Source organism: Pseudophryne corroboree, chromosome 9 (assembly GCF_028390025.1).
Source record: "Pseudophryne corroboree isolate aPseCor3 chromosome 9, aPseCor3.hap2, whole genome shotgun sequence".
Taxonomy (NCBI): Eukaryota; Metazoa; Chordata; class Amphibia; order Anura; family Myobatrachidae; genus Pseudophryne; species Pseudophryne corroboree.
In genome coordinates, this window is record NC_086452.1 from 249,690,224 (window position 1) to 249,714,340 (window position 24,117).

The window sequence follows — 24,117 nt, forward strand, 5'->3', positions numbered from 1 at the left end:
ACTGGTACATGATTTGACAGTTCATGCACCACATGCCGTGTTGGTCCTTCAAAGTTCTGCCCGAACCCAGTATGTCTCATCAAAAAGAGGGAGCTGTCACTGAATGACACCAATATATTACTGCATGTGCCTTGTAATCCACAAAGGGTGGAGGATGAGAATACTGGTGAAGGAAAATTTTGTTTGGACACTGATGCGCATGATTGTATGGAATATCTGAATCAGACTTTTACTACGAGACCAGACATAAGTGACAGCCCGTTAGTGAACGCAGACCTGATTTCCCCCCCCCCCCCCCCCAGACTGACAGTAGTTACTCCAGACAGACAAACATGCACAGGATATGCTGTTGTAGATGACAGAGGTATTATAGAAACCTTTGGGCAGACCACATGCAGCACTGGTCGCTGAGCTGGTCTCACTGACCAGGGCATGCGAGTTGGCAGAAGATACGTCAGCCAATATATATACCGACTCTAGAGATGTTTCTGGAGTGATGCTCATGGTACTCTACTTTGCAAACACACAACAATTAAAGTAAGATACAAATTTGTGTTCCCTACAGGAAAAGGAGGTCTTGGAAGGCAAAGGAGTCATCAGGACTCTGGAGAGATGGACAAGGTAAGCCAGTGGCCTCCCAGGGCGTATCTTCCAAACCTAGCTGAGGCGGCACATGGTCTGACTCATCTGGGTAGGGAAGGTATATGCAAATTGGTAAGAGCTTACTGGCGTGCACCAGCGTTCTCTTCTTAGGCAAGCAGAAAAGCAATGACCTGTCTTATTTGCATGAGGAAGAACATTTGGTAAGGTAGCACTAACAGTGCCATCCCATACTCCTCCTGCAGACGGACCTTTTCAGGTAATACTAATCGACTTCGTACAGTTAACACCCTGTAGGAATTTGAAATATGTATTGATGTGCACCGATGTTTTCTCAAACTGGCTAGAGGCATTCCCTGATGCCACAAATACTGCTGTGTTTACCGCAAAGAAAATTGTGCAGGAATTTGTGTGTAGATATGGTATTCCTTGGATTAGAAACAAAGTGATAGCTGAAACTGGACTATTGTGGTCAAAGACACTGCCACTAGTGTTATGTAGCATCGGAACCACTCCCAGATCCCCACTTAATGAATCACCCTCTTTGAAATTTTTTTTTTTCCTGAAGACAACCGCATGTCATGATCGATCCGCACCATGATCAGATATATACCAATGAGGTGACAGTACAGTACCTTATCAAAATGAGCCAGCATTTGAGAACTTAGCAAAAGTACTTGAAACTGTTGATTCCTGGTATGCCAACTACTAACTGTCTTGATTGTGAACCAAGAGACTGTGTGATTATTCTTACACTCAGGTTGCCTAATAGACAGGTAGGAAGGACCGTATCAAGTTTTGTTGACAGCACAATTTCAGCGAAAGTAGTCGAGAGAGAGACTTGGGTCCATGATTCCCATCACAAGAAAGTCGTTAGTCCAGAAGGAACGCGTAAAGGGAGTGAAATTGCAGAAATATCACTCAAGAATCTGTTCCGTGAAGACTGAGATTCGGCACTGTTGAACACTACCTGAGCGTACTAAAGGATTACAAAAAGATCAGTCGTAGTAATGGATTTGCTATAAGCAAGATTTGTTTTGTTCTGTCTTTCTTATTCTTTTGACAAAATTTTTTTTTCTAGGACATTCTATTTTTGTGAGGTTTCATGAGGAGTCGAGTGTGGGACTGGAACTGATTCTGGAGAAAGGAGTGATGTCTTTAAAGGATCCCAGGATCAGCCTATCACTTTTTTAAAGCCAGAGAACATCAAAGGTCTAGTAGTTACGGAGTTCGGAGGTAATGTAATAGGCTATTGTCTGAGGAATACTGTATTTTGTAGTTATTGTGACCCTATAATTGAAGATGAGTGCATCCAGAGATGTCAGTTAAGCAATAATGTTGAATTTAACAGACATCCCATGAGTGATTACCACTAACTAGTTGGTAAGGTCTTAAACCAAACGGAATGTTGGATGTGCTCACAGGTACCTCTAAGACAAAATAATGTAGGATTAGTGCCACATTCTTTAGAGTTAGCTGAGGTACTTGAATTACATGGATTGGGGGGGGGGGGGGGGGGGGACCGGTGGACAAGGAATATAATATAACTAGACCCCCTAGTCTTAAGATCCACCATTACCATAGATAAATCCCTGGTATGTTTAAATCTAACCAATTTCAGGAAATCAGGAAATTGGGAGGTAATCTGGAACAATCAGACAATGGCCTATTCACACATAGCAGATAAAGAGCTAATTAATACCATGACTGTACAAAAGATTGTTTTTTTGTGGAAGAAAAGTTTATGAGTGGCTCTCCCAGAACTCCGAAGGTTAATGTTATCTAGGAAGGACACTTCCCGAAATAAAAACCCTTGTTCAATGATGAAACAGACCTAGCATACAATCCAGAAATGTAAACAATGTTCAGGTAGTGATAGGAATATGTACCATGAATATATACCATGAACCTCTATCGAATCCGAACATCAATGTACAAAGACGTAGGTACATGTATGTATGCAACAATTGTTCAGATCAGACATCATAGGGTATAGCACTGTCCCAGCATACTCAATAGGTTGAATGTCATCCCACATCCAACAGGTGGTCCTGCGACTGCCGAGCGCATATAGAGGATGTCCCGTCCTCTTCCCTGTCTACCCCAACTATAGTCAATGTCTGATTTTCAAAATTAATACATATGTGTGTCTAGGTCACCAATTATTGTTTGAAATATTTTAGTTATGTTTAGTGTGACAGTTATGATAGTTTTGTTGACTATCAAAGGGTGGACCGTCGAAGTCGGAAAAAGAAGACAATACAAACTACGCACAGATTGGTGCTTCTCGGTGATAGCGTAAGGACGCAATTGACGTGTATGGATGCACCATGCTTCTTTACCGTACATCATGCATAGAGTCGCACGGCGTGCATGTTGCTGCGTGGTGGGTGTATATACGGTAAAAGGCGCAATCACTGAGAAATGCCATAAAGATGCACACAGACACATATTTCATACAACACATAAATTACATATAGATAAAACATGTCCCACAACAGACTTGTATTATATGGTATTTATATAATAGAGTGTAAAACCAGATATATATGTATTATTGGGATGGAACAAGTTTATTATATCATGCTTAGTGTCAAAATTATCAGAAGAATGTGTGGATTAATTTGATAGCTATGAGTAAATTGTAGCACATTGCAACGATTAGTTATGAACAAATGTATGAAATATAAAGTCACAGTCTATGAGAACAAAAGACTTCCTGCATCTTCAAACTGGAAATTGTTTGCGTATGAACTGACCAATAACACACAAGGAATGAGAGAACTCCCTCTCCTGGGTCAATGGAAGGAGACCGAAACCAACAACCTGTTAACTCCAACTTTTTTATATAGGCAGTTTTGTAAGGCATAGTTAGTTGCTGTGAGGAAGGCATGGAGACGACTGTGCACTGAGCATAGGGTGAATTATGCTGGCTGTAACTGATTCTTATGTAACTGTAACACTGTAACCATGTCTTATATATATATATATATATATATGTTATTATTTATGCTTAACTTTTAATATCAAATACATATATATATCTCTGAGCATTGGACCTCAGTATACAATGTGTGCGACTGCTTGCTTTCTTAAGGGATATAGTGCTGCGACGTTCAGCGCACTATTATCGTATATGGTAATAAGATGCGCCTTGCATCCGCAGTATATATTAACACTGGCATTTAAATGTTTATTTAAATTAATGGAAATTCACAAATCCCATCTAGATTCCACTTCACTAGGCAATCGATAGCGAGATTTTTCCATTTAATTCCAGTGATTTGGACGTATAATTATTAATTACAGTGATCTTGTCAATTAATTCCAGTAATTTGGACGTATAATTATTAATTACAGTGATCTTGCCATTTAATTCCAGTGATTTGGACGTATAATTACAGTGATTTTGCCAATTAATTCCAGTGATTTGGGCGTATAATTATTAATTATAGTGATCTTGCCAATTAATTCCAGTGATTTGGATGTATAATTACAGTGATTTTGCCAATCAATTCCAGTGATTTGGACGTATAATTATTAATTACAGTGATCTTTCCAATTAATTCCAGTGATTTGGACGTATATTTATTAATTACAGTGATCTTGCCAATTAATTCCAGTGATTTGGATGTACAATTACAGTGATCTTGCCAATTAATTCCAGTGATTTGGACATATAATTACAGTGATCTTGCCAATTAATTCCAGTGACTTGGATGTATAATTCCAGTGATTTGGATGTATAATTCCAGTGATTTGGATGTATAATTCCAGTGATTTGGACGTATAATTCCAGTTGTAATTGTTTGTGTTGCTTGGCTTAGTTATACAGCTACCTCATTGCACCTATTCGACATCTTTACATGAGGTGCTGTTTGGGACCTAGTTTTTGAAAAGTTCCATCCTGTGTGACACTGCTATATGAGTTCAGGGGTACTGCTGTATTAGCCCTGGGGTACTGCCATATAATTCCACCAATTGCAGCTCTTTTTAAAAGTGACTGAAGCATGCTGGAGATGCTGACAGTGGACCAAACAATTGCGGCCCACTCTCGACATTCAGCCACTGCGTGACACTACTAGATGGGCCAGGTGGTTGTGTAGCTTGGCTTAGTCATACAACTACCTCATTGCAATTATTTTTCTTCTTTGCATCCCGTGCTGTTTGGGGCCTTTTTTTTTTTATATCTGCCCTCCTTTCTGCCACTGCAGTGCCACGCCTAGATGAGCCAATTGTTTGTGTTACTTGGCTTAGTCATACAACTACCTCATTGCAATTATTTTTCTTCTTTGCATCCCGTGCTGTTTGGGGCCTTTTTTTTTTATATCTGCTCTCCTGTCTGCCACTGCAGTGCCACGCCTAGATGGGCCAATTGTTTGTGTCGCTTGGCTTAGTCATACAACTACCTCATTGCAATTCTTTTTCTTCTTTGCATGATGTGCTGTTTGGGTCCTTTTTTTATATCTGCCCTCCTGTCTGCCACTGCAGTGCCACTCCTAGATGGGCCAGGTGTTTGTGTCGCTTGGCTTAGTCATACAACTACCATATTGCAATTATTTTTCTTCTTTGCATGATGTGCTGTTGGGGGCCATTTTTTTTAATATCTGCCCTCCTGTCTGCCACTGCAGTGCCACGACTAGATGGGCAAATTGTTTGTGTCGCTTGACTTAGTCATACAACTACCTCATTGCAATTCTTTTTCTTCTTTGCATGAGGTGCTGTTTGGGGCCTTTTTTTTTATATCTGCCTTCCTGTCTGACACTGCAGTGTCACGCCTAGATGAGCCAGATGTTTGTGTTGTCCACTTGTGTCGCTTAGCTTAGTCATCCAGCAACATCGGTGCAACCTTTTTGGCCTAAAAACAATATTATGAGGTGTGAGGTGTTCAGAATAGACTGAAAATGATTGGACATGATTATTATTGAGGTTAATAATACTGTAGGAGCAAAATTACCCCCACATTCTGTGAATTTAGCTTTTTTTTAATGTTTTTTTTTCTCAAAAATCATCCAGATCCAAAACCAAAACCAAAACACAAAAGAATGGTTTTGGCAAAACCAAAACACGAAAGTGGAATTAGAACCAAAACCAAAACACAAAACACGAAAAGTGCCCGCCGCACATCTCTAGGACAGTTTAGCATGTGAAAGGCTATAGGATTGAATTTCCACTGGGAGAATAACATGATTGTAATTTCTTTATATTATTGCCATTATTTAGTTTTAACATATTTTTATACATGGATTAATAACTATAATTGCCTCAAAATATTCTGCTTATAGTCTGTCTGTCTATATATATATATATATATATATACAAGTAGAAGATGGCACGGCACTCCAAGGCGGCTTTTTAAATAATCACTCAGACGGCAGGAGTTCAGCAACGTTTCAATGTATTCAACATTGTCCTCAGGCTTAAAAAACACACAAACAGTACTTACATATATAGGAGACTCTCACCAGGTGTACAACGCCGTCCTTCCGGATACGGGACAAACACCCGCCCAGCGGCGTGAACGTCAAAGATGACGTCATCCATGTGCTCCCCATCACCATAGTAACCATATGCGCTGTAATTAAACACAGTTTTAGCTATAAGGATTGTGATTATTGTCTAATACAACTGATCATAAACCACATATGAACCAATTTAAATGAATACATTAGTCCAATATGGAAATAACTCATAAGGTACGGCCAGTATCATATTTATCTAAAGTAGCTCAGAGTTAAATATTCATTTAAACCTCGTGGGGCCACAGTATCCAATCTCTGGATCCACTGAGCTTCCCTCTGCAATAATTTTAACCCCCGATTGCCACCTCTCAATGAAGGCTGTATTTGGTCGATCATTCTATATCTAACCGTTGTTAACGGATGGCGTGCAGTGCTGAAATGGCGTGCGACAGGCTGTTCGCTTTTGCCAGTATTTATGGCTGCCTTGATCGCCGACCTATGGGCTGTCATACGTTCCTTGAATGTTCTTTCAGTTTTACCAATGTATGACAGCCCACAGGGGCATATCAATTGGTACACCACAAACCGAGACCCACAAGTGAGTCTATGTTGGATGTGGTAAGTTTTACCTGTATGAGGGTGTTGGAATTTATCCCCCGGTATTAGGAACTGACATGTCGTACATGTACATCTATAACATCCCTTTCTCATACCATAAAAAATGGATTGAGGCCTCGGATCAAATATATCTGTTCTAACTAGGATGTCACGTAAATTTCTAGTTCTTTTGTAGCAGGGCATGATTCTAGTATCAGACAATTTCAAATCAGGATCTGACTGTATGATTTCCCAATGTTTTTTAACTGAAGAATTAATGGTTTCACTTACTGCATTAAATTCTTGCACCCACGGGATACAAGCATCAGGTGCTTGATTATGTTGGGGATGTAAAAGTTGATGTCTGTCCAATGCCAAGGCCTTAGTTTTAGCTGCCTTAAGCATTGTAGGATGATAGCCCCGATTTTTAAATTTATGAGACATATTGTCAATTTGTTCCGCCGCTATAGCTGGATCTGAGGTAATACGCTTAGCCCTGATAAATTGAGAGTAGGGGAGACCTCGTTTCAGAGGATACGGATGGCAACTTTTAAAGTGCAACAGGTTGTTCCTATCTGTAGATTTAGAAAACAATGATGTTGCTAATCTACCATTTTTAATGGTCAATTGAACATCTAGATATTGAATAGTGTCTGCAGATATCGAATAGGTAAGTTTAATGGGGTGCTCCCTCTGGTTGTGGGTATCAATAATAGACATCAAAGACTCCCGAGGGCCTTGCCAGATGACCAATAGGTCATCTATATACCTACAAAAGAAAATGATGTTTTTGGAAATCTCTGTATCAATAAAGAACAATTCATCTTCTACGCCAAACATGTATATATTAGAGTACGATGGGGCCACACTGGACCCCATCGCACAACCTTGTCGCTGCAAATAAAATTTCCCATCATATAGGAAATAATTTTTGCATAATGTCATTTCCAGCAGTTGCACACATAAAGAAATATCTGGTCCGGCATAATCAGGTTGAGCCCTTAAAAATTGGGCAACAGCCGCCAGACCACCCACATGTGGTATAGACGTATATAAACTCTGCACATCAATAGTGCAGAGTAATGTATCATCTGGTAATAACGGCAACTCATCTATACGCCTTAACAATGTACTTGTATCCAACAGATATCGAGAATTGCGCTGAATATACGGTTGAAAAATGTCATCTAAAAAAATTGCCACTGGTTGGAATAATGATCCCCTAGCCGATATGATCGGTCGGCCTGGGGGTTTAACCATATTCTTATGAATTTTGGGTGTTGTATATAGTACAGGAACTACTGGATGAGACGGAATCAACGCATTTCTGATATCTGTTGGAATAAAATTAGACTGTACAGCCATATCTAAACAGTGTGTTAAATCTCTGGTAAATTGAGCAGTTGGGTCACATGTTAGCTGACAATACGTACAATCATCAGCCAACTGTGACACAATCTCTTGTTTATAATCCTTCAAATTTTGTACCACTAGTGCGCCGCCTTTATCGGCAGGACGGAATACTAGATCTTTGTTGGCAGCCAGTTGGGTAAGTGCTTCCCTTTGACCTTTAGTAAGGTTATCACGGACTGGCAATGGTTTCTCAATCAGCCTGTCACAGTCCTGTTCCACCAACCGCATAAATGTACGTATAGACGCATTGTTCGATTGCGGATCAAATGTAGATTTGGGAAGGATCTTTTTTAGTTTTTCCGGCATTTGTATGGTGGGTGGATTTAATTTAGGCGTTGCTGATTGAGGCTGTTTTGCAAAAAATTCTTTCAATTTTAAGGTTCTGTTCAAATTATATTTTTCAACTTTCCATTGTAATGGCTGTGGTTTTGGCATCGGGACAAATGATAGCCCTTTAGATAAGACCTCCAATTCAACATCATTAAATACGTAATCTGAAAGATTAACTATGAGGCTTTCTTCACTTTTGGAGGTTTCGTACCTCTGCCTCGCCCTTTGTCTTTTCCACTGTTGCCCACGTCTCGTGAATGCTCGCCATCTTGGTCGCCTTGTTCTTTGGCTCGGGTGGCTACTCCTAAAGGGCCCCGCCTTTGAGATGGTACTACATTAGCCTCCGATTCACTAGCTGTAGAGGTGTATTCGTTGGATGAATCCTGATATCGCCTATTGTCTGGGCGACGACGGAAAAATGGTTTCTTAGGACCATATTGCTGCTGATTATCATTCCATCTATAGACATTGTTGTTTTCATAATCTTGATCTACTTTGGCCTTTTTGTCTGCTTTAAATTTTATCAGATCTCTTTTATAGGTCTGCAGCTGATTGCTAAGTTTCTCATACCAATTTGTTTGTTCATCCGCCACCAACGCTGGTTTATGTGTAGCTTCAAAACTTGCAATCTTTTCCTTTATTACATTCATTTCTTTGGTACTTTGTTCAATGATAAGCAGCATTAGATCCAAAGAACACCGATTCATGATGCCTACCCACTTTCTACAAAAGGTCGGATCATGACGACCTATTGTGGGTGCATTTTTTATGCGGAGGCCACGGGGGATCTTTTTAGATCGATAGTATTCACTTAATGATAAGCAATGATAGTAAAAATCTATCTCTTTACGCTTATACTTTAACAATGTCCGAAAGATATTATCCAATGAACTTGCCTCCGCTTGATCTTGTAACACTGCATCATATAGTATTCCTTCCGCTTCAGATTCCGAATACATATGTATAATGCCCAGCGGACTTACTTTCGGCATAAACCCACTCATAGGTTCCTCCGTGGTAGTAGGAGCTGCCATCTCACAACAGCTGTTGTTGAATCACAATAGATAAAGTGCTTGTGGTTTTAAAGTGCTTATAGCGTTAAAGTGTTCATGCAGGATAGTATAGCAATATGGTGGTGCCGATGCACCCTTACCATGTATTGTGCAAAACGTGCAAAGAAAAGTGCAAAGATAGTACAAGGTTGACAATTAATCAACCGACTCACAGAGCCATGGATGCCTGAATGAGGATACACTTTCACCTGCTGGGGAGCCTTGTAATATGGTCACCACCACTGCCACCGGTGTGACCAGAACATACACAAGTCGAGAGTACCGGCTCTCCCATAAGCAAATTGCAGCTGTGCGCCGGGTGCCCGTGCAAATGGACGTATGCAAGTAGAAGATGGCACGGCACTCCAAGGCGGCTTTTTAAATAATCACTCAGACGGCAGGAGTTCAGCAACGTTTCAATGTATTCAACATTGTCCTCAGGCTTAAAAAACACACAAACAGTACTTACATATATAGGAGACTCTCACCAGGTGTACAACGCCGTCCTTCCGGATACGGGACAAACACCCGCCCAGCGGCGTGAACGTCAAAGATGACGTCATCCATGTGCTCCCCATCACCATAGTAACCATATGCGCTGTAATTAAACACAGTTTTAGCTATAAGGATTGTGATTATTGTCTAATACAACTGATCATAAACCACATATGAACCAATTTAAATGAATACATTAGTCCAATATGGAAATAACTCATAAGGTACGGCCAGTATCATATTTATCTAAAGTAGCTCAGAGTTAAATATTCATTTAAACCTCGTGGGGCCACAGTATCCAATCTCTGGATCCACTGAGCTTCCCTCTGCAATAATTTTAACCCCCGATTGCCACCTCTCAATGAAGGCTGTATTTGGTCGATCATTCTATATCTAACCGTTGTTGACGGATGGCGTGCAGTGCTGAAATGGCGTGCGACAGGCTGTTCGCTTTTGCCAGTATTTATGGCTGCCTTGATCGCCGACCTATGGGCTGTCATACGTTCCTTGAATGTTCTTTCAGTTTTACCAATGTATGACAGCCCACAGGGGCATATCAATTGGTACACCACAAACCGAGACCCACAAGTGAGTCTATGTTGGATGTGGTAAGTTTTACCTGTATGAGGGTGTTGGAATTTATCCCCCGGTATTAGGAACTGACATGTCGTACATGTACATCTATAACATCCCTTTCTCATACCATAAAAAATGGATTGAGGCCTCGGATCAAATATATCTGTTCTAACTAGGATGTCACGTAAATTTCTAGTTCTTTTGTAGCAGGGCATGATTCTAGTATCAGACAATTTCAAATCAGGATCTGACTGTATGATTTCCCAATGCAGTAAGTGAAACCATTAATTCTTCAGTTAAAAAACATTGGGAAATCATACAGTCAGATCCTGATTTGAAATTGTCTGATACTAGAATCATGCCCTGCTACAAAAGAACTAGAAATTTACGTGACATCCTAGTTAGAACAGATATATTTGATCCGAGGCCTCAATCCATTTTTTATGGTATGAGAAAGGGATGTTATAGATGTACATGTACGACATGTCAGTTCCTAATACCGGGGGATAAATTCCAACACCCTCATACAGGTAAAACTTACCACATCCAACATAGACTCACTTGTGGGTCTCGGTTTGTGGTGTACCAATTGATATGCCCCTGTGGGCTGTCATACATTGGTAAAACTGAAAGAACATTCAAGGAACGTATGACAGCCCATAGGTCGGCGATCAAGGCAGCCATAAATACTGGCAAAAGCGAACAGCCTGTCGCACGCCATTTCAGCACTGCACGCCATCCGTTAACAACGGTTAGATATAGAATGATCGACCAAATACAGCCTTCATTGAGAGGTGGCAATCGGGGGTTAAAATTATTGCAGAGGGAAGCTCAGTGGATCCAGAGATTGGATACTGTGGCCCCACGAGGTTTAAATGAATATTTAACTCTGAGCTACTTTAGATAAATATGATACTGGCCGTACCTTATGAGTTATTTCCATATTGGACTAATGTATTCATTTAAATTGGTTCATATGTGGTTTATGATCAGTTGTATTAGACAATAATCACAATCCTTATAGCTAAAACTGTGTTTAATTACAGCGCATATGGTTACTATGGTGATGGGGAGCACATGGATGACGTCATCTTTGACGTTCACGCCGCTGGGCGGGTGTTTGTCCCGTATCCGGAAGGACGGCGTTGTACACCTGGTGAGAGTCTCCTATATATGTAAGTACTGTTTGTGTGTTTTTTAAGCCTGAGGACAATGTTGAATACATTGAAACGTTGCTGAACTCCTGCCGTCTGAGTGATTATTTAAAAAGCCGCCTTGGAGTGCCGTGCCATCTTCTACTTGCATACGTCCATTTGCACGGGCACCCGGCGCACAGCTGCAATTTGCTTATGGGAGAGCCGGTACTCTCGACTTGTATATATATATATATATATACACATATATATGATAAGATATCTGTGGGATGTTTTCCATGAGATGCTGATAAGAGTTAAATTTAAAAAAGGATACATGATTAAACCCACCTGAACCAGAACCAATGGAGACTAAGGAGCAGTGCATGTTGCAGGTATAAAAGTACTGTTTGAAAAAGGTCCCATTTATAGGACTGAAACGCGTTGGAATTTACCTGCTACTGCCTTTGATTACCGTGGACCATTCACAAGTCCTGTTATCGTACCTCCCAACATGACCCTCTCCAGGAGGGACAAAATGCTCTGCTCCTGGACTTTTCTCTTAATTTGTTATTGCTATCACCTGTTTTGAGCAGGTTAATGGATAAGAAAGGTGTTTCAGTACAGGTGATGGCAAGCATACATTAAGAGGGAAGTCCAGGAGCAGAGCATTCTGTCCCTCCTGGAGAGGGTCATGTTGGGAGGTATGGGTTATTCACCTGAGACGCAAAATTTCCCTTGGGACATTATCGGTATGGTCCATGACAGCTTTTCTCTACTAAACCCCAAAGGCCAGTGACAGCCTGACTAATTTGATTGTGACTGATCAGAGGGAACAGAGTTATCAGGGTTACAGAGATTGAGCTGGGAGCTGCAGGCGGACGCCCTCACCGTGAACAGTAGTGATCTCCACTCCATGTGCCTGATCATAAGGAGAGCTGGAGAGTGCAAATTTACCATTCTGCTTGAGCGGTAAAGTATGTGATTGCTACAGGACTGAGAAGAACCGTTATATATTGCTGTAATAATACAAGTTATATATTGCTGTAATAATACAAGTCCTTCTACCTGAACAGCTACACCATAGTTGCCTACCTGACCCTCTCCATGAGGGACAAAATGCTATGTTCCTGGACTTTCCTGGTAATATATTAGTTCCCTCACCTGTGGGGAGCTAGTTAATTGATAAGAAAGGTGTTTCACCACAGGTGATGGCAATCATACATTACCCGGATAGTCCAGGAACAGAGCATTTTCTCCCTCATGGAGAGGGTCCGGTATGGAAATATGAGCTACACACAGAGATCAACTCAAAGCAAAGAGAGAGATATACTTTTAAAAAATCCATGTGTATACTGATCCTTGTGGAAAAAAGCTTTTTTTAAGCTATCATTTACTCAGCATTAGAGATGTGCGGCGGGCACTTTTCGTGTCTTGGTTTTAGTTATAATTCCACTTTCGTGTCTTGGTTTTAGCTTGGTTTTGTCAAAACCACCCTTTGTTATGAACCACAAGTAGTGGTTCATTCCTGTTTGCTTTCTGTTTATGTATTTTATGTTATAGTTCTCTTGCAGGCCAGGATTTCCTTTGCTCTGGTTTAGAAAGACTCTTGTTGGCCGCCGGTGGTGAGTCTGCATAATTGCAGCCTGTTTCCATGTGTTTAGCCTCACCTGTCTGTTAATTGCACCTGTCATTTTGGAGTCGTGCAGCAGGGCCGCTGCACGACATAATTAATTAGGGTCCCTGCTGTGATTGGAATAAAACCTTGTTATATTCTGTCTCAGTGCATTACACAGACGCCGGTGATAGCTTCTGTCTAGCTGCTTCCTGTCTTGAAGCATTCCTGTCCAGGAGTCCTGTGGCTTGCCTGTGCCTGATCCAGTATCCTGATTCTTGGTGTCCACTGGTCTGTCGTTTGGAATTCAGTCTGTCCTCCGGTCCTGAGAACCTGCCAGCTTCTTGTGAGCTGCTTCTGGCCCTGGTGTATTCCTGTGATCCAGTAGCCCTGAGTCCAGAGTCCTGAGCCTGTTAAAGATATCTGTCAGGCTTTCCTGTTCTGTGAGCCTGTGACTGCGGCTTTGGGGTTCCTGTCCATCCGCCTGTGTTCATACCGGTTCCGTAAGTAGCGGCTCTGCCGCATCCCTCGGCCTAGGCCGCAGCATCTTGTTATATTTGTTTTGGTGTTTCTGCATAGGTTCTGCGTTGGCTGTCCTCGCCGGTATACGACAGTGTCGTGTAGGCGTGTGGACAGCGTTGCCTTTGTTGTTAGTCTTGGTGGCTGAGCCGCGCATACTTTCATTTTGTTCTGTAGCGCCCCTAACTCTGTATTTCTGTCTTTAGTTAGAGGTTCCCCTTGTCATCATCCCATCTCAGTTTACGCCTTGTCTCCAACTAAGACCGGGGGGCATCGGAGTTGGGCAGACATAATCCGCCCTTCAAACACGGCTGCCGTGGGCCCAAGAAACCATAGTCTCACAAGCGTAATCGGACTACGAGGGTGAGACAACAGAGTCAGGTTTCCGTAGGGGTTGCTGCCGAGCTCCGTATCTATTGCAGCATTACATTCCTGTACTTGGGGCTCATTCACCCAGTTCCAGGAGTACCAAGTACAGTGAACGTAACACCCTTTTGTGTTTTGGTTTTGGATCTGGATGATTTAAAAAAAACATAAAAAAAGCTAAAATAACAGAATTTGGGGGTAATTTTGCTCCTACGGTATTATTAACCTCAATAACATTAATTTCCACTCATTTCCAGTCTATTCTGAACACCTCACAATATTGTTTTTAGGCCTAAAAGTTGCACCGAGGTGGCTGTATGACTAAGCTAGGTGACACAAGTGTGCGGCACAAACACCTGGCCCATCTAGGAGTGGCACTGCAGTTGCAGACAAGATGGCACTATTCAAAAACTAGTCCCCAAACAGCACATGATGCAAAGAAGAAAAAGAATTGCAATGAGGTAGTTGTATGACTAAGCCAAGTGACACCAGCAATTGGCCCATCTAGGCGTGGCACTGCAGTGGCAGAAAGGAGGGCAGATATGAAAAAAAGGCCCCTAACAGCACATGATGCAAAGAAAAAAAAAAAGGTGCACCGAGGTTGCTGCAGGTCTAAGCCAAGTGACACAACCACCTGGCCCATCTAGTAGTGCCACGCAGTGGCTGAATGTCGAAAGTGGGCCGCAATTGTTTGGTCCACTGACAGCATCTCCAGCACGCTCCAGTCACTTTAAAAAAAATCTGCAATTGGTGGACTTATACAGCAGTACCGCAGGACTAATACAGCAGTACCCCTGGACTCATACGGCAGTGTCACACAGGATGGCACTTTTCAAAACCTAGGCCCCAAACCGCACCTCATGCAAAGATGTCGAAGAGGTGCAATGAGGTAACCGTATGACTAAGCCATGCGACACAAACAATTCCAACTGGAATTATACATCCAAATTACTGGAATTAATTGGAGAGATCACTGTAATTAATAATTATAAATCACTGAAATTAATTGGCAAAATCACTGTAATTATACGTCCAAATCACTGGAATTAAATGGCAAAATCTCACTATCGCCTGCCTAGTGAAGTGGAATCTAGATGGGATTTGTTATCGGGGACACAATACCTCCATCAATTGTCTAAATCCCACTGCATAATTGCGGATACCGGACACACATCTAATGCCAACATAAGTGTCAAGGCCTCAGTTATGAGTGCTTCCATCGTCATGTGAAACTGACCCACTACTCATTAACATAGGCCAGGGCCTCAGCCGTTCCTTGCCACTCCGGGTCGTAAATGGTATATTGGTAAGTTTACATTTCTCCTCAGACGATTTAAATTTCTTTTTTTGTTTCTTTTTACTGATATCGGCTTTTTGGATTTTACATGCCCTCTACTATCACATTGGGCATCGGCCTTGGCAGATGACGTTGATGGCATTTCATCGTCTATGTCATGGCTAGTGGGAGCAGCTTCAGCACTAGGAGGAAGTGGTTCTTCTTGATCTTTCCCTATGTTATCCTCAAAATTTTTGTTCTCCATTATTTTTTGGGAGTTATATAAGACAATATGCGGCACAGGATTCACTGGAATGACTGATGGACAGGACACTACCACTGGTCTGAGGCAGCACAACACAACAATACTGTAAGAGACTTGTGGTTGTTGTTATTATTATACGGCAGCAGTGGACATATAGCAGCAGCGTATATCGTCACTGGAATGACTGATGACACAGGACACTACCACTGGTCTGATGCAGCACAACACGTTATTATAATTATTATTCTGCAGCAGTGGACATATAGCAGCATCGTATATCGTCACTGGAATTACTGATGACACAGCACACTACCACTGGTCTGATATAGCACAACACGTTGTTGTTGTTGTTGTTGTTGTTGTTGTTGTTATAATTATTATACTGCAGCAGTGGACATATAGCAGCATCGTATATCGTCACTGGAATTACTGATGACACAGGACACTACCACTGGTCTGATATAGCACAACACGTTGTTGTTGTTGTTGTTGTTGTTGTTATAATTATTATACTGCAGCAGTGGACATATAGCAGCAGCGTATATTGTCACTGGAATTACTGATGACACAGGACACTACCACTGGTCTGCACAACACAGCACCACTTTATACAGCTACACTGGATATATGGCAGCAGAGAACACCAACACTGTGACTGGCTGGACTGATGCAGCACAATACACTGACTACACTGGACTGGTCTGCACAACACAGCACCACTTATACAGCTACACTGGATAAATGGCAGCAGAGAACACCAACACTGTGACTGCCTGGACTGATGCAGCACAATACACTGAGTGACTACACTGGACTGGACAACACTTGCAACCCCACTTTCCCACCCAAACACACAGACACTGAAAACTGAGGACACGTCCTCTCTATACACTCTCTGAGACTGGAGTGAAAATGGCCACGATGCGCGGTTCCTTATATGGAATCTAAATCCCGTGAGAATCCGACAGCGGGATGATGATGTTTTGCCGCGTTCGTGTTTCTGAGTCAGGCGGGAAAACCCGAGCCGGGCTCGGATCCGGACTTGGAAGGCAAAGTCTGGTAGGGTTCGGTTCTCTGAGAACCGAACCCGCTCATCTCTACTCAGCATACAAATGAAAGAAAGTGTGTGCACTAGAACTCTGCACAATTAATTAGGCACCTGCTGGGATAATCACTTGTTCAACTCAATTTAATATACACAGGAAGGAAAGCATATGCATCAGGACATTGTGATTATCATTTAACCAGTCATTTTCTGGAAGTTCATCAAAACAAGGACTGTGCATAATCCTGTGGAAGTGTCTTATAAGAGCTAATATACAAAATCCACCATTAGTACGAAAAATCATTTAGGATCATAGTTCAGCATCTCCTATATAATAGCCCAGAGTGACTGTGTTTATAATGCTGGGCATGGGGGGTAATTCTGAGTTGATCGCAGCAGCAAGTTTGTTAGCAATTGGGCAAAACCATGTGCACTGCAGGGGGGGCAGATGTAACTTTTGCATAGAGAGTTAGATTTGGGTGGGTTATTTTGTTTCTGTGCAGGGTAAATACTGGCTGCTTTATTTTTACACTGCAATTTAGATTTCAGTGTGAAAACACCCCACCCAAGTCTAACTCTCTCTGCACATGTCATATCTGCCCATCTGCAGTGCACATGGGCCCTCATTCCGAGTTGTTCGCTCGCAAGGCGAATGTAGCAGAGTTACACACGCTAAGCCGCCGCCTACTGGGAGTGAATCTTAGCTTCTTAAAATTGCGACCGACGTACGCGCAATATTGCGATTACAAACGAGTTAGCAGTTTCAGAGTAGCTCCAGACTTACTCTGCCTGTGCGATCATTTCAGTGCTTGTCGTTCCTGGTTGACGTCACAAACACACCCAGCGTTCGCCCAGGCACTCCCACCGTTTCTCCGGCCACTCCTGCGTTTTTTCCGGAAACGGTAGCGTTTTCAGCCACACGCCCCTGAAACGCCGTGTTTCCGCCCAGTAACACCCATTTCCTGTCAATCACATTACGATCGCCGGAGCGAAGAAAAAGCCGTGAGTAAAAATACTTTCATCATAGTAAAGTTACTTGGCGCAGTCGCAGTGCGAACATTGCGCATGCGTACTAAGCGGATTTTCACTGCGATGCGATGAAAAATACCGAGCGAACAACTCGGAATGAGGGCCATGGTTTTGCCCATCTGCTAACAAATTTCCTGCTGCGATCAACTCAGAATTAGGCCCATGGCTAGGAGCTCTCATTGGGTTAGCAGCAGGTCTATCACACCCAGTCCACAGTTGATTGGGTGCGAAACGCTCTCCCACACAGATTACATCCAATGGGAGGCTCTGCCCTTTGGCTGCTGTGTGTTCCCAGAGCATGGTTAACAATGGGGCTGATGGAGCTGCAGCTCCACACCCCAAAATAGTCCCACTGCATCTGCAACAACATACCCTCCAACAATGGCCCTCATTCCGAGTTGATCGCTAGCTGCCGTTGTTCGCAGCACAGCGATCAGGCTAAAAATCGGCATTTCTGCGCATGCGTATGGTGTTTTTGGGTGGTAACTGCTCGTTTTCAGGGAGTGTGCTAAAAACGCAGGCGTGACAGGTAAAAACGCAGGCGTGTCTGGGGAAACGTGGGAGTGGCTGGCCGAACGCAGGGCGTTTGTGACGTCAAAACAGGAACTAAACTGTCTGCAGTGATCGCAAGGTAGGAGTAGGTTTGGAGCTGCTCAAAAACTGCATGAAAAATGTTTCGAGCAGTTCTGCTAACCTTTCGGTCGCACTTCTACGAAGCAAAAATACACTCCCAGAGGGCGGCGGCCGAGCTTTTGCACTGCTGCTAAAAGCAGCTAGCGAGCGATCAACTCGGAATGAGGGCCCTTGTACGCATAAAAATCGGTACAAATTCAAAAAGGGGGTGTGGCCACAGGTAAAGTGGCGTGGCCATGCCCCTTTTCCTATACTTTCAATGGAAGTTTGGATAGCCAAAAATCAGTACAGATCATAAAAAAAAGGTACTAAACCTGCTAAAAAGGTACAGTTGGAGGGTATGTCACTGCATCTGCAGCAAGTGCACTGTCGATTAGTGATGAGCGCCTGAAATTTTTCGGGTTTTGTGTTTTGGTTTTGGTTCCGCGGCCGTGTTTTGGGTTCGACCGCGTTTTGGCAAAACCTCACCGAATTTTTTTTGTCGGATTCGGGTGTGTTTTGGATTCGGGTGTTTTTTTCAAAAAACCCTAAAAAACAGCTTAAATCATAGAATTTGGGGGTCATTTTGATCCCATATTATTATTAACCTCAAAAACCATAATTTCCACTCATTTTCAGTCTATTCTGAATACCTCACACCTCACAATATTATTTTTAGTCCTAAAATTTGCACCGAGGTCGCTGGATGACTAAGCTAAGCGACCCTAGTGGCCGACACAAACACCTGGCCCATCTAGGAGTGGCACTGCAGTGTCACGCAGGATGTCCCTTCCAAAAAACCCTCCCCAAACAGCACATGACGCAAAGAAAAAAAGAGGCGCAATGAGGTAGCTGTGTGAGTAAGATTAGCGACCCTAGTGGCCGACACAAACACCGGGCCCATTTAGGAGCGGCACTGCAGTGTCACGCAGGATGTCCCTTCCAAAAAACCCTCCCCAAACAGCACATGACGCAAAGAAAAAAAGAGGCGCAATGAGGTAGCTGTGTGAGTAAGATTAGCGACCCTAGTGGCCGACACAAACACCGGGCCCATCTAGGAGTGGCACTGCAGTGTCACGTAGGATGTCCCTTCCAAAAAACCCTCCCCAAACAGCACATGACGCAAAGAAAAAAAGAGGCGCAATGAGGTAGCTGTGTGAGTAAGATTAGCGACCGTAGTGGCCGACACAAACACCGGGCCCATTTAGGAGTGGCACTGCAGTGTCACGCAGGATGTCCCTTCCAAAAAACCCTCCCCAAACAGCACATGACGCAAAGAAAAAAAGAGGCGCAATGAGGTAGCTGTGTGAGTAAGATTAGCGACCCTAGTGGCCGACACAAACACCGGGCCCATCTAGGAGTGGCACTGCAGTGTCACGCAGGATGTCCCTTCCAAAAAACCCTCCCCAAACAGCACATGACGCAAAGAAAAAAAGAGGCGCAATGAGGTAGCTGTGTGAGTAAGATTAGCGACCGTAGTGGCCGACACAAACACCGGGCCCATTTAGGAGTGGCACTGCAGTGTCACGCAGGATGTCCCTTCCAAAAAACCCTCCCCAAACAGCACATGACGCAAAGAAAAAAAGAGGCGCAATGAGGTAGCTGTGTGAGTAAGATTAGCGACCCTAGTGGCCGACACAAACACCGGGCCCATTTAGGAGTGGCACTGCAGTGTCACGCAGGATGTCCCTTCCAAAAAACCCTCCCCAAACAGCACATGACGCAAAGAAAAATAAAAGAAAAAAGAGGTGCAAGATGGAATTGTCCTTGGGCCCTCCCACCCACCCTTATGTTGTATAAACAAAACAGGACATGCACACTTTAACCAACCCATCATTTCAGTGACAGGGTCTGCCACACGACTGTGACTGATATGACGGGTTGGTTTGGACCCCCACCAAAAAAGAAGCAATTAATCTCTCCTTGCACAAACTGGCTCTACAGAGGCAAGATGTCCACCTCATCATCATCCTCCGATATATCACCGTGTACATCCCCCTCCTCACAGATTATCAATTCGTCCCCACTGGAATCCACCATCTCAGCTCCCTGTGTACTTTGTGGAGGCAATTGCTGCTGGTCAATGTCTCCGCGGAGGAATTGATTATAATTCATTTTAATGAACATCATCTTCTCCACATTTTCTGGATGTAACCTCGTATGCCGATTGCTGACAAGGTGAGCGGCGGCACTAAACACTCTTTCGGAGTACACACTTGTGGGAGGGCAACTTAGGTAGAATAAAGCCAGTTTGTGCAAGGGCCTCCAAATTGCCTCTTTTTCCTGCCAGTATAAGTATGGACTGTGTGACGTGCCTACTTGGATGCGGTCACTCATATAATCCTCCACCATTCTTTCAATGGGGAGAGAATCATATGCAGTGACAGTAGACGACATGTCCGTAATCGTTGTCAGGTCCTTCAGTCCGGACCAGATGTCAGCATCAGCAGTCGCTCCAGACTGCCCTGCATCACCGCCAGCGGGTGGGCTCGGAATTCTGAGCCTTTTCCTCGCACCCCCAGTTGCGGGAGAATGTGAAGGAGGAGATGTTGACAGGTCGCGTTCCGCTTGACTTGACAATTTTCTCACCAGCAGGTCTTTCAACCCCAGCAGACTTGTGTCTGCCGGAAAGAGAGATCCAAGGTAGGCTTTAAATCTAGGATCGAGCATGGTGGCCAAAATGTAGTGCTCTGATTTCAACAGATTGACCACCCGTGAATCCTTGTTAAGCGAATTAAGGGCTCCATCCACAAGTCCCACATGCCTAGCGGAATCGCTACGTGTTAGCTCCTCCTTCAATGTCTCCAGCTTCTTCTGCAAAAGCCTGATGAGGGGAATGACCTGACTCAGGCTGGCAGTGTCTGAACTGACTTCACGTGTGGCAAGTTCAAAGGGCAGCAGAACCTTGCACAACGTTGAAATCATTCTCCACTGCGCTTGAGACAGGTGCATTCCACCTCCTATATCGTGCTCAATTGTATAGGCTTGAATGGCCTTTTGCTGCTCCTCCAACCTCTGAAGCATATAGAGGGTTGAATTCCCCCTCGTTACCACTTCTTGCTTCAGATGATGGCAGGGCAGGTTCAGTAGTTTTTGGTGGTGCTCCAGTCTTCTGTACGTGGTGCCTGTACACCGAAAGTGTCCCGCAATTCTTCTGGCCACCGACAGCATCTCTTGCACGCCCCTGTCGTTTTTTAAATAATTCTGCACCACCAAATTCAAGGTATGTGCAAAACATGGGACGTGCTGGAATTTGCCCATATTTAATGCACACACAATATTGCTGGCGTTGTCCGATGCCACAAATCCACAGGAGAGTCCAATTGGGGTAAGCCATTCCGCGATGATCTTCCTCAGTTGCCGTAAGAGGTTTTCAGCTGTGTGCGTATTCTGGAAAGCGGTGATACAAAGCGTAGCCTGCCTAGGAAAGAGTTGGCGTTTGCGAGATGCTGCTACTGGTGCCGCCGCTGCTGTTCTTGCGGCGGGAGTCCATACATCTACCCAGTGGGCTGTCACAGTCATATAGTCCTGACCCTGCCCTGCTCCACTTGTCCACATGTCCGTGGTTAAGTGGACATTGGGTACAGCTGCATTTTTTAGGACACTGGTGACTCTTTTTCTGAGGTCTGTGTACATTTTCGGTATCGCCTGCCTAGAGAAATGGAACCTAGATGGTATTTGGTACCGGGGACACAGTACCTCCAACAAGTCTCTAGTTGGCTCTGCAGTAATGATGGATACCGGAACCACGTTTCTCACCACCCAGGATGCCAAGGCCTCAGTTATCCGCTTTGCAGTAGGATGACTGCTGTGATATTTCATCTTCCTCGCAAAGGACTGTTGGACAGTCAATTGCTTGGTGGAAGTAGTACAAGTGGTCTTACGACTTCCCCTCTGGGATGACCATCGACTCCCAGCAGCAACAACAGCAGCGCCAGCAGCAGTAGGCGTTACACGCAAGGATGCATCGGAGGAATCCCAGGCAGGAGAGGAATCATCAGAATTGCCAGTGACATGGCCTGCAGGACTATTGGCATTCCTGGGGAAGGAGGAAATTGACACTGAGGGAGTTGGTGGGGTGGTTTGCGTGAGCTTGGTTACAAGAGGAAGGGATTTACTGGTCAGTGGACTGCTTCCGCTGTCACCCAAAGTTTTTGAACTTGTCACTGACTTATTATGAATGCGCTGCAGGTGACGTATAAGGGAGGATGTTCCGAGGTGGTTAACGTCCTTACCCCTACTTATTACAGCTTGACAAAGGGAACACACGGCTTGACACCTGTTGTCCGCATTTCTGTTGAAATACCTCCACACCGAAGAGCTGATTTTTTTGGTATTTTCACCAGGCATGTCAACGGCCATATTCCTCCCACGGACAACAGGTGTCTCCCCGGGTGCCTGACTTAAACAAACCACCTCACCATCAGAATCCTCCTGGTCAATTTCCTCCCCAGCGCCAGCAACACCCATATCCTCCTCATCCTGGTGTACTTCAACACTGACATCTTCAATCTGACTATCAGGAACTGGACTGCGGGTGCTCCTTCCAGCACTTGCAGGGGGCGTGCAAATGGTGGAAGGCGCATGCTCTTCACGTCCAGTGTTGGGAAGGTCAGGCATCGCAACCGACACAATTGGACTCTCCTTGTGGATTTGGGATTTCGAAGAACGCACAGTTCTTTGCGGTGCTACTGCTTTTGCCAGCTTGAGTCTTTTCATTTTTCTAGCGAGAGGCTGAGTGCCTCCATCCTCATGTGAAGCTGAACCACTAGCCATGAACATAGGCCAGGGCCTCAGCCGTTCCTTGCCACTCCGTGTGGTAAATGGCATATTGGCAAGTTTACGCTTCTCCTCCGACAATTTTATTTTAGGTTTTGGAGTCCTTTTTTTACTGATATTTGGTGTTTTGGATTTGACATGCTCTGTACTATGACATTGGGCATCGGCCTTGGCAGACGACGTTGCTGGCATTTCATCGTCTCGGCCATGACTAGTGGCAGCAGCTTCAGCACGAGGTGGAAGTGGATCTTGATCTTTCCCTAATTTTGGAACCTCAACATTTTTGTTCTCCATATTTTAATAGGCACAACTAAAAGGCACCCCAGGTAAACAATGGAGATGGATGGATACTAGTATACAATTACGGACGGACTGCCGAGTGCCGACACAGAGGTAGCTACAGCCGTGGACTACCGTACTGTACTGTGTCTGCTGCTAATATAGACTGGTTGATAAAGAGATGTAGTAGTATGTATGTATAAAGAAGAAAGAAAAAAAAACCACGGGTAGGTGGTATACAATTATGGACGGACTGCCGAGTGCCGACACAGAGGTAGCTACAGCCGTGAACTACCGTACTGTACTGTGTCTGCTAATATAGACTGGTTGATAAAGAGATGTAGTAGTATGTATGTATAAAGAAGAAAGAAAAAAAAAACACGGGTAGGTGGTATACAATTATGGACGGACTGCCGAGTGCCGACACAGAGGTAACTACAGCCGTGGACTACCGTACTGTACTGTGTCTGCTGCTAATATAGACTGGTTGATAAAGAGATGTAGTAGTATGTATGTATAAAGAAGAAAGAAAAAAAACCACGGGTAGGTGGTATACAATTATGGATGGACTGCCGAGTGCCGACACAGAGGTAGCTACAGCCGTGAACTACCGTACTGTACTGTGTCTGCTGCTAATATAGACTGGTTGATAAAGAGATGTAGTAGTATGTATG

The 24,117-nt window shown here is 43.8% G+C and overlaps 1 protein-coding gene across 1 annotated transcript in view; it reads right to left on the reverse strand.

The window, feature by feature from the left end:
- Positions 1 to 9,928: 9,928 nt before the first annotated feature.
- LOC134957945 (beta-1,3-galactosyltransferase 2-like) overlaps positions 9,929 to 24,117 on the reverse strand; it is a 492,768-nt gene continuing 478,579 nt past the window's right edge. The window contains exon 5 of the transcript XR_010186808.1: positions 9,929 to 10,052. The gene's annotated coding sequence lies outside the window, so the exon portion shown is untranslated. The remainder of the gene's footprint in view (positions 10,053 to 24,117) is intronic.